This window comes from Muntiacus reevesi, chromosome 1, assembly GCF_963930625.1.
Source record: "Muntiacus reevesi chromosome 1, mMunRee1.1, whole genome shotgun sequence".
NCBI lineage: Eukaryota > Metazoa > Chordata > Mammalia > Artiodactyla > Cervidae > Muntiacus > Muntiacus reevesi.
Window position 1 is genome coordinate 197,664,673 of NC_089249.1, and position 8,620 is coordinate 197,673,292.

At 47.9% G+C, this 8,620-nt stretch overlaps 1 non-coding gene across 1 annotated transcript; it reads right to left on the reverse strand.

Moving 5' to 3' along the window:
- Positions 1–6,350: 6,350 nt before the first annotated feature.
- Positions 6,351–6,423, reverse strand: TRNAE-CUC (transfer RNA glutamic acid (anticodon CUC)). Its single transcript has one exon. It is a non-coding gene; the product is annotated as a tRNA-Glu (tRNA).
- Positions 6,424–8,620: the final 2,197 nt, after the last annotated feature.

The following is an 8,620-nucleotide window of genomic DNA, read 5'->3' on the forward strand; positions in this document are numbered from 1 at the left end:
TTTCCCAGAGGAAGAGACTGAGTCCAAGAAAGAGGACTTGGCCTGCTCAGGGCCACACTCCTGGACTCTGACTGAGCCAGCAGTGACAGGAAGCATACTTCTGCACCCGAGACAGTCCTCTCCACTTGTGTGTTTTATTTTTAAAATATTTCTTATTTTTATTTATCTAGCTGCATCAGGTCTTAGTTTGTGGCAGGCAGGATCTTTAGTTGTGGCATGTGGGATATACTTCCCTGACCAAGGATTGAACCCAAGCCCCCTGCTGTGGGAGTGCGGAATCTTAGCCACTGCACCACCAGGGGCGTCTCAGCCCTCTCTTTTATATGGCTCTAACTTTGAATTCTGAATTCCACTGGCCACCGCCTCCCCATGTGTGGACATCAGCTCCAGCTGTCTTGTCTGTACAACAATTTGTGCTGCCACCTACTTGTTCAAGCCTGTTCTGGGCACACTAGATGCAGCAGTGACCCAGACAGACCCAGTCCGCACCTGCCTGGGACTCCCAGTCTAGTGGGAGGGGTGGGCCATGACAAAGCAGTGGCAGGGTGATCAGGGCTCTGAACGGGGAGACACTGGTGCTGTGAGGGGCCACAGGGGCACTTGACCTAGCCTGGAGGGTCAGAGAAGGCTTTTCTGGCAGAGGGCATCTATCTCAAGACCTGAAGGAGAGAATGGAAGCAATTGGGCTGGGGTGGGAAGAGTGTTCCAGGAGGAGGGAACAACACATGCAGACTCAGAGTCCTACAAGGCACACAGGCTCTCAACCTTATTGGACATACATGCGTGCATGCTAAGTCATTTCAGCCATGTCCAACTCTTTGCAACCCTATGGACCATAGTCTGCCAGGTTCCTCTGTCCATGGGATTCTCCAGGCAAGAATACTGGAGTGGGTTGCCATGCCCCCCTCAAGGGTATCTTCCCAACCTAGGGATCCAATCCACGTCTCTTACATCTCCTGCATTGGTAGGCGGGTTCTTCAACACTAACATCACCTGGGAAGCCCTATTGGACACACACCCCTCCTCAATATGCATATGCATTTTTAAACAAAAAGTTTTTTAAATTATTATTATTATTTGTCACATGGCACAGTATATGGGGTCTTGGTTCCCTGACCAGGAATTGAACATGTGCCGCCTGCAGTGAAAATGCAGAGTCTTCACCACTGGATTGCCAGGGAAGTCCCTGCATATGCATTTTTAGTAATGACAAGTGAATGACACTTCAAGTCCATACCAAAGCTCTGTTCTGCAGCCTGAAAATGCTTGGGCTCAACTATTCTAGAAAGACAAATGGAATTAGCTCCTATTTTACTCAATCCTGGGGCTTCCCTGGTGGCTCAGCTGTAAAGAACCTGCCTGCCAGTGCAGGAGACATAAGAGACTCAATCCCTGGGTTGGGAAGATCTCTTGGAAGAGGACAAGGTAATCCACCCCAGTAGTCTTGCCTGGAGAATCCCATGGACAGAGGAGCCTGGGAGGCTGCAGTCCATAGGGTTGCACAGAGTCAGACATGACTGAAGTGACTTAGCACCCATGCACGCATATTCAATCCTATTTTCCAGATGAGAAAACTGAGGCCCAGAGAGGTTAAGCGACTTGCCTAAGGGCAAACAGCTCAGAAGGAACAAAGCTGGGTAAATGGTGGGATGAGAAGGCAGAGTGAGTCCCCCCCACTCCCAAGCCAGGTTGATTAGGACATCCCTCACTCCTGGCTCCAACCCAGCTCCTCCTCCCAGCCTCTTTTGGTGGGTGCCAAACCACTCCAGGGTGGCCTGAGGTCAGTGTGTCCTTCACCTCCACTATTCTGCACCCTCTGCTCCTAATGATACAACCAGTGAGGAGCAGATTCCAGGGAACTGTTACTGCCACTCCCAGCAGCCTCTGGAGGCAGCTGCAAAATCATGGAAGCTACAAGGAGGCTGCCCGCCAAGATCTCAGCCCGGATGGCATCTGGAAGGGGGGGGGGCGACAAGACTCTGATTCATCCCCTGACCCTCCTTTCTTCCTCCTCTGTCTCCGCCTCCTCCCCACGCCCTGTCCCCTTCCTAGCCCACCCCTCACAGCCTCCCAGCCAGGCCCAGGAGGGGAGGAGGCTTTTAGGAACAGATGGCTGCCTTCCTCGCCCAGCGCTCTGCCAGTTAATTAACGCCGCCTGTAATTAAACTTCCCACAAATTAGCTGTCAGCTACGCTAAAGGGAACCGTCCCTCTCAAATGCCACCTTGACTTGCTGAATTGTGAGCCTTGTCGACAAAATAATTAAAGGCAGAGAGAGGCAACCAAAATTTAGAGACTTTTTTTTTTTTCCTTTTCTAAATCTCTATCGGTGTCTGTGGCCAAATGCTCCCATCTGAGACCTGGGAATACAACCAGGCTGTTTTCTGAGGTACCATGTATTAACACCTTTCATTGTGAAGGAAATTTTATTGAGCATCTATTGCATGCCACATTACTTTGCTGACAAAGGTCCGTATAGTCAAAGCTATGGTTTTTCCAGTAGTCATGTACAGATGTGAAGAGTTGGACCATAAAGAAGGCTGAGCATTGAAGAATTTTTGCTTTCAGATTGTGGTGCTGGAGAAGAAACTCTTGAGGGTCCTTTGGACTGCAAGGAGATCAAACCAGTCAATCCTAAAGGAAATCAGCTCTGTATATTCATTGGAAGGACTGATGCTAAAGCTGAAGAACCAATACTTTGGCCACCTGATGTGAAGAGCCAGCTCATCGGAAAAGACCCTGATACTGGAAAAGATTGAGGGCAGGAGAAGGGGACGACAGAGCAAGAGATGGTTAGATGGCATCTCTGACTCAACGGACATGAGTTTGAGCAAACTCTGGGAGATGGTGAAGGACAGGGAAGCCTGGTGTGCTGCAGTCCATGAGGTCACAAAGAGTCAGATATGACTGAGAGACTGAACAACAACAATTGCATGCCAGAAACTGTGCGAGGAGGTGGTGTGCAGTCACTGCTTCCTTGGAACTCACATCCTTGACATTTTTTTTTTTTTTGGCTGTGCTGCGTAGTATGCTGCATCTTAGTTCACCAACAAAGGATCAAACCCGTGCCCCCTGCACTGGGAGTGTGGAGCCTCATCCACTGGACTGCCAGAGAAGTCTCTTAACATGCATTTTTAAAAGCAAAGGAAATATATGATGTTATTACAGCTGGGGGAAGTGCATTCAGGGAGAGGGGACAGCCAGTGCAAAGGCCCTGAGGCTGGACCACTCTTGATGGGGACTGGACCAGGTAGAGCCAGAGGAGGGGGCGGGAGTGGACCAATTTGGTATCCATGGTGCAGGCACAGATGACAGGATTGGCTGACACCCGTAGTTCCCCCTAATCTGCAGCTTTGCTTTCTTTTGTTTCAGTGACCTGCTGTCAAACCCAGGTCCAACACTTAAATGGAAAGTTCCTGAAGTCAACAATTCATAAGTTTCAAATTACTGCCATTCTGAGCAGTGTGGTGAAATCTTGCACAGTTTAACTCTGTCCCACCCCTGGCTTTTTAAAAATATTTATTTGTTGGGCTGCAGCAGGTCTTCGTTTCGGTATTCAGGATCTTTTAGCTGTGACATGTGGGATCTCGTTCCCTGACCAGGGATCGAACTCAGACCCCCTGCATTGGAAGCTCAGGGCCTTAGCCCATGGGCAACCAGGTAGGCCCCCATCCAGGGCTTGAATCATTCCTTTGTTTAGTGTCTCTTGCCTGCACGTGGTTTAGTAGGTGTCTCAGTGATCAGGTCGACTGTCGCCTTACTGCAGGGCTTCGTTGTGGAAGTGAAGTTGCTCAGTCGTTTCCGACTCTTTGTGACCCCGTGGGCTGTAGCCCCCCAGGCTCCTCCGTCCAAGGGGTTCTCCAGGCAAGAATACTGGAGTGGGTTGCCATTTCCTTCTCCAGGGGATCTTCCCGAACCAGGGATCCAACCCGGGGCTCCTGCATTGCAGGCGATACTTTACCCTCTGAGCTACCACTTCACAGTGGCTGCAAAGCACAAGTCTAGTGATGCCGGCAACTTGCTCATTCTCTAACCGTGCCTGATTTATCAATAGCCAATATTTTGTAATAACTGTGAGTGGAGTGTAACCTTTAAAAATTGTATTAAAAAAGATTTATCACAGGTATATCGTTGTTGTTTGTTTAGTCGCTAAGTCGTGTCTGACTCTTTTTCGACCTTGTGGATTGTAGCCGGCCAGGCTCCTCTGTCCATGGGATTTCCCAGGCAAGAATACTGGAGTGGATTGCCATTTCCTTCTCCAAGACATCTTCCCGACCCAAGGATTGAACCTGGGTCTCCTGCATTGGTTCTTTATTGCGGAGCTACCAGGAAAGCCCCATAGGTATAGGAAAAAACATAATAAGGTTTGGTACTATCTGAGGTTCAAGGCATCCACTGAGGGTCTTGGAGTGTTTCCCCTTGGATAAGTGTGGACGATTTGTATATCTTATAAGAGTGGAGGGTAAGAGAAAGGGAAATAAAAGAGCAGCGAACTTCCAGATCTTTGACCTGGAAGCTGATCCACAAAGATGTCAGATTTGCACAGAGTGAAACCTTTTCCAAAAAAAAAAAAAAAACTTTATCCTCAAACCAGTTGCCAAGACCCAGGGAGCCAATGCTAGAGATGTAACAGATGCGAGTTCGATCCCTGGGTCAGGAAGATCCCCTGGAGGAGGGCACAGCAACCCACTCCAGTATTCTTGCCTGGAGAATCCCACGGGCAGAGGAGACTGTGGGCTACAGTCCATGGGATCGCAAGGAGTCAGACACGACTGAAGTCACTTCGTCACACACAGGGAGTGGGGGTGAGTGGAGTGAGCCAGAGCCTCTGCACTCCTGGGCAGAGGGGTCTCCTCGGCATTCAGGTTGGGGGTGAATGGTGTGCTCGCCTGTCAGGACATAATCAGATTCTGACACCTGCAGAGTTGAGCCTCCAGGAGAACCCAGGGGAGACCAGCAATGTGCCCTCTGGATGCCCTTGGGCTGAGGCTCAAGCCCCAGCATCCTGGGGTCAGAGGATGGTATAGGCGCCTCCCCAGGCAGGCAGGAAAGCCGGCATGAACCCCTGTGTTCCTGCCCCTCCTAGGATATCTTGCGGGCCCATAGGACAGTGTTCAGGCCCTTGAAGCACCTGAGGGCCTTTGCACAAGCTGTGCTTTCTGCTATCAGACGGAACTACCCTGTCCTCCCTCCATTACCACCCCTTTCTTCCCTTTTAGGTACCACCTCCTTGATGGCTTACCAGTAAAGAATCTGCCTACAGTGCAGGAGAGACAGGAGATATGGGTTTGATCCCTGGGTCGGGAAGATTCCATGGAGGAGGAAATGGCAATCCACTCCAGTATTTTTGCCTGGGAAATCCTATGGACGGAGGAGCCTGAAGGGCTATCGTCCATGTTGTTGCAAAGAGTCGGACATAACTTAGACTGAGCATGCATGCACACGCTCAGCATATGTGAATAACACCCTCCAGGCTGCCTGTTCTCCCCTCCCAATCGAACACAGTAGCAATAGGAAGAAAACACATATACAATAAATGGGATAAATAAAGCTTAGTAAAAACCAAAGTCTATTAACCTTTTTTCCTTAATGGTCCACATCTTGCAGCATTTCTTGCAGTTCTTATTTCCCTGAGCAGGGATCAAACCTGTGCCCCCTGCAGTGGAGTTCTAACCACTGGACCACCAGGGAATTCCCAAAGGCTATTAACTCTTGATTCTCAATGAGTTTTAGCGTCATCCCAGTGGAAAGTTTCTATTTTGGGTGTTTTTGGGGGATGGAATTGTAGGAAAGGGAGTGTGGGCCTGTGGGGGGTGTTTGTCGATTGCTTTTACCTGCCAGGAGCCTGGAAGCAGCGTGTGTGGTGATTGGGAGCCCAGGGTGCCACAGGGCTTGGTTCAAATCCCAGTTCTACCCACTTTGGAACTCTGGGAGGGGAGCAGGGGGCATCACCTTTCTGTACCTCAGTTTTCCCATCTCTAAAATGGGAATGATAGCGGTCTAATCTGTGATGCTGCTGGGGGAGAGGATTAAATAACTTTGGTTGTCATATTTAATAACTACAAAGTGTTTGGAATGTCACCAGGCCACAGCAAGATGTCACTAGCTTTTTTTAAATTTAAGTTTTATTTTATATTGGGTTTATTTTATATTGGGTGTATAGTTGATTTATACAATGTTGTCTTAGTTTCAGGTGTTCAGCTAAGTGATTCAGTTATACATATACATATATCCACTTACAACTTTTATTTATTTATTTTTAAACTTATTTGGTTCTGCTGAGTCTTGGTTGCACGAGAGATCTTTAGGTGTGGCATGCAAACTCTTAGTTGTGGCATGTGGGGATCTTAATTCCCTGACCAGGGATCGAACCGGGGCCCCCTGCATTGAGAGTGTAGAGTCTTAACCACTGGACCACCAGGGAAGTCCCTCTAGCTGTGTTTTAAATTTAATTTTAATTTTATGTTGGAGTGTAGTTGATTTACAATGTTCGTTTCTGGTGAACAGCAGAGTGATTCAGTTACACCTATACACATATTCATTCTTTTTCAGATTCTTTTCCCATATAGGTTATGAAGTCACTAGCTCTTTGTTCAGTATTTAAAATAATAATGAAATAAAGTGGAGAAGGCTCAGGAGAAATTAAGATTATGGGCACCCTCATCTCTGAGAAAATTATTATTGGCAAAGATGTTCACTTTAAGGCACATGGGTAGGACTTCAAAACAAAGCAGAAAACTCAGAAAATAAGGAGAAAAGTGAGATCTTTCGTGCTCCTGCCCTCCCCACTCTTTGTAAATTAAAGACACATTCCGCGGGAGCTTTCTAAGGTGATGGATATACATCTGTTCCATTGAGGTGGCAGTTACACAGGTGTCTGTATTTGTTAAAACTCATAGAACTGTATGCTTAATTGATCCCTCGATAAAGACACCAAAAATATGAATGCCCCATATGTGGGCTTGTGGGTGTTTCTTCTGCCTCTGGTAGGAATGCAAAATGGCCCAGCCAGCCTGGAAAACTGGCAGTTTGTTAAAAAGTTAAACACGCACCTACCATATGACCCAGACACCCTACTCCTGGGTGTTTACCCAAGAGAAATGAAAAGCATGTGTCCACAGGAAGACGTGTGTCACAATGATCACAGCAGTTTTATTTGAAACTGCCAAACACAGGAAAGAACCCCGGTGCCCGTGAGTTTGTAGATAAACAAACTTTGGTCCAACCATACACTGGAATAAGACAGCAGTGAAAAGAAATGAACTTGACACAGGGAAGATCTTGGATGCACCTCAAAAGTATTATGCAGTGAAAGAAGCCAGATTCCAAAGACTGTGTCCTGTACAATTCTATTTATAGCAATGTTAAAGACAGGCAAAGTAAACTGTGATGATGGAGAGTAGAAAGTTACCTGGGGGAAGGAGGGCATCCATTGGGAGTGGCCCCCTAACCCAAGCCTTCCAGGTGGTGGACTGTTAATGAAGCATTTTTTAAATAATTTTATTTATTTACTTGTTTTCAGATGTGGTGGGTCTTCCTTGCTGTGCAGGTTCTTCTCTAGTTGCGTTGCAAAGGCTTCTCATTGTGGTGGCTTCTCTTGTTACGGAGCACGGGCTCCAGGGCACTCGGGCTTCAGTAGTTGTGGCAAGTGGGGTCAGTGGTTGCAGCTCCTGGACTCCAGAGTGCAAGGTCAATAATTGAGGCTCACAAGCTTAGTTGCTTCTCGACATGTGGGATCTTCCTGGCCCAGGGATCGAACCCATGGCAGGTGGATTCTTTACCACTGAGCCACCAAGGAAGCCCTGGAATGTTCTATATAGGGCCAGAACTAGGATAATCTGAAGGAGGCACAGTCCTGAGCAACAAAATTCAAGGGAGCATTATAAAAATTAGCACTCCAGGGAAATAACATTTGACTTCAATATTTGGAAAAAACCAAAATTAAAGCCCTCCAAAATCTAGAATGAGCAAAATATCAAAATTTCAAATAAAGACAAAATTTGACCTTGCATTTGTTAGACTCACCTCCACTGCGATCTCCCTAACCCAGCCCCTGGTTCTGTCTCTTTCTCTGACCACTGGCATCTATGGGGGAGGCCGGGTGGTGGTGAATCTACACTTGGGCCAAAATGCATCCGGCTATCCAGCCAAGATTTGCGTTTTCCATCTCAAAAGGAAAGTTAAAAAAGAGACACGGGCAGAAGAAACAACCTTATCTAGTCTCTAGAATGCTCACAATTAAAAAAAAAAAAGCCTATTAGAATGGTTCAGGGAGGGGAGGGGAGGGGGATTGAGGAGGGAGTACATAAAACAAGAACCAGTGGTCAGAGCAGGGGCGCAATGGAATAAATGTTTGTTGAATGAATACACAGTGAACAGGAAGGCACGGCCCCCAACGCGCCTGAGCTCCCAGTAAATAAACAAGTGAACAAGATAATTAAGAGGGGAGGCCCCCCTGCCTCCCCCTCGCTGCCTCTGCCATCCCTGCCCGACTTGGCAGCGCTGACAGTACAGCCTGGCTTGCCAGGAAACCGCCAGCCCCTGCCTACTCTTTCTGCCATCAGGCTGCTGCCGCATGGGTTAGAGGGGGAAGGAGTGGGGGCTCTCTGGTGGTCTGTTCC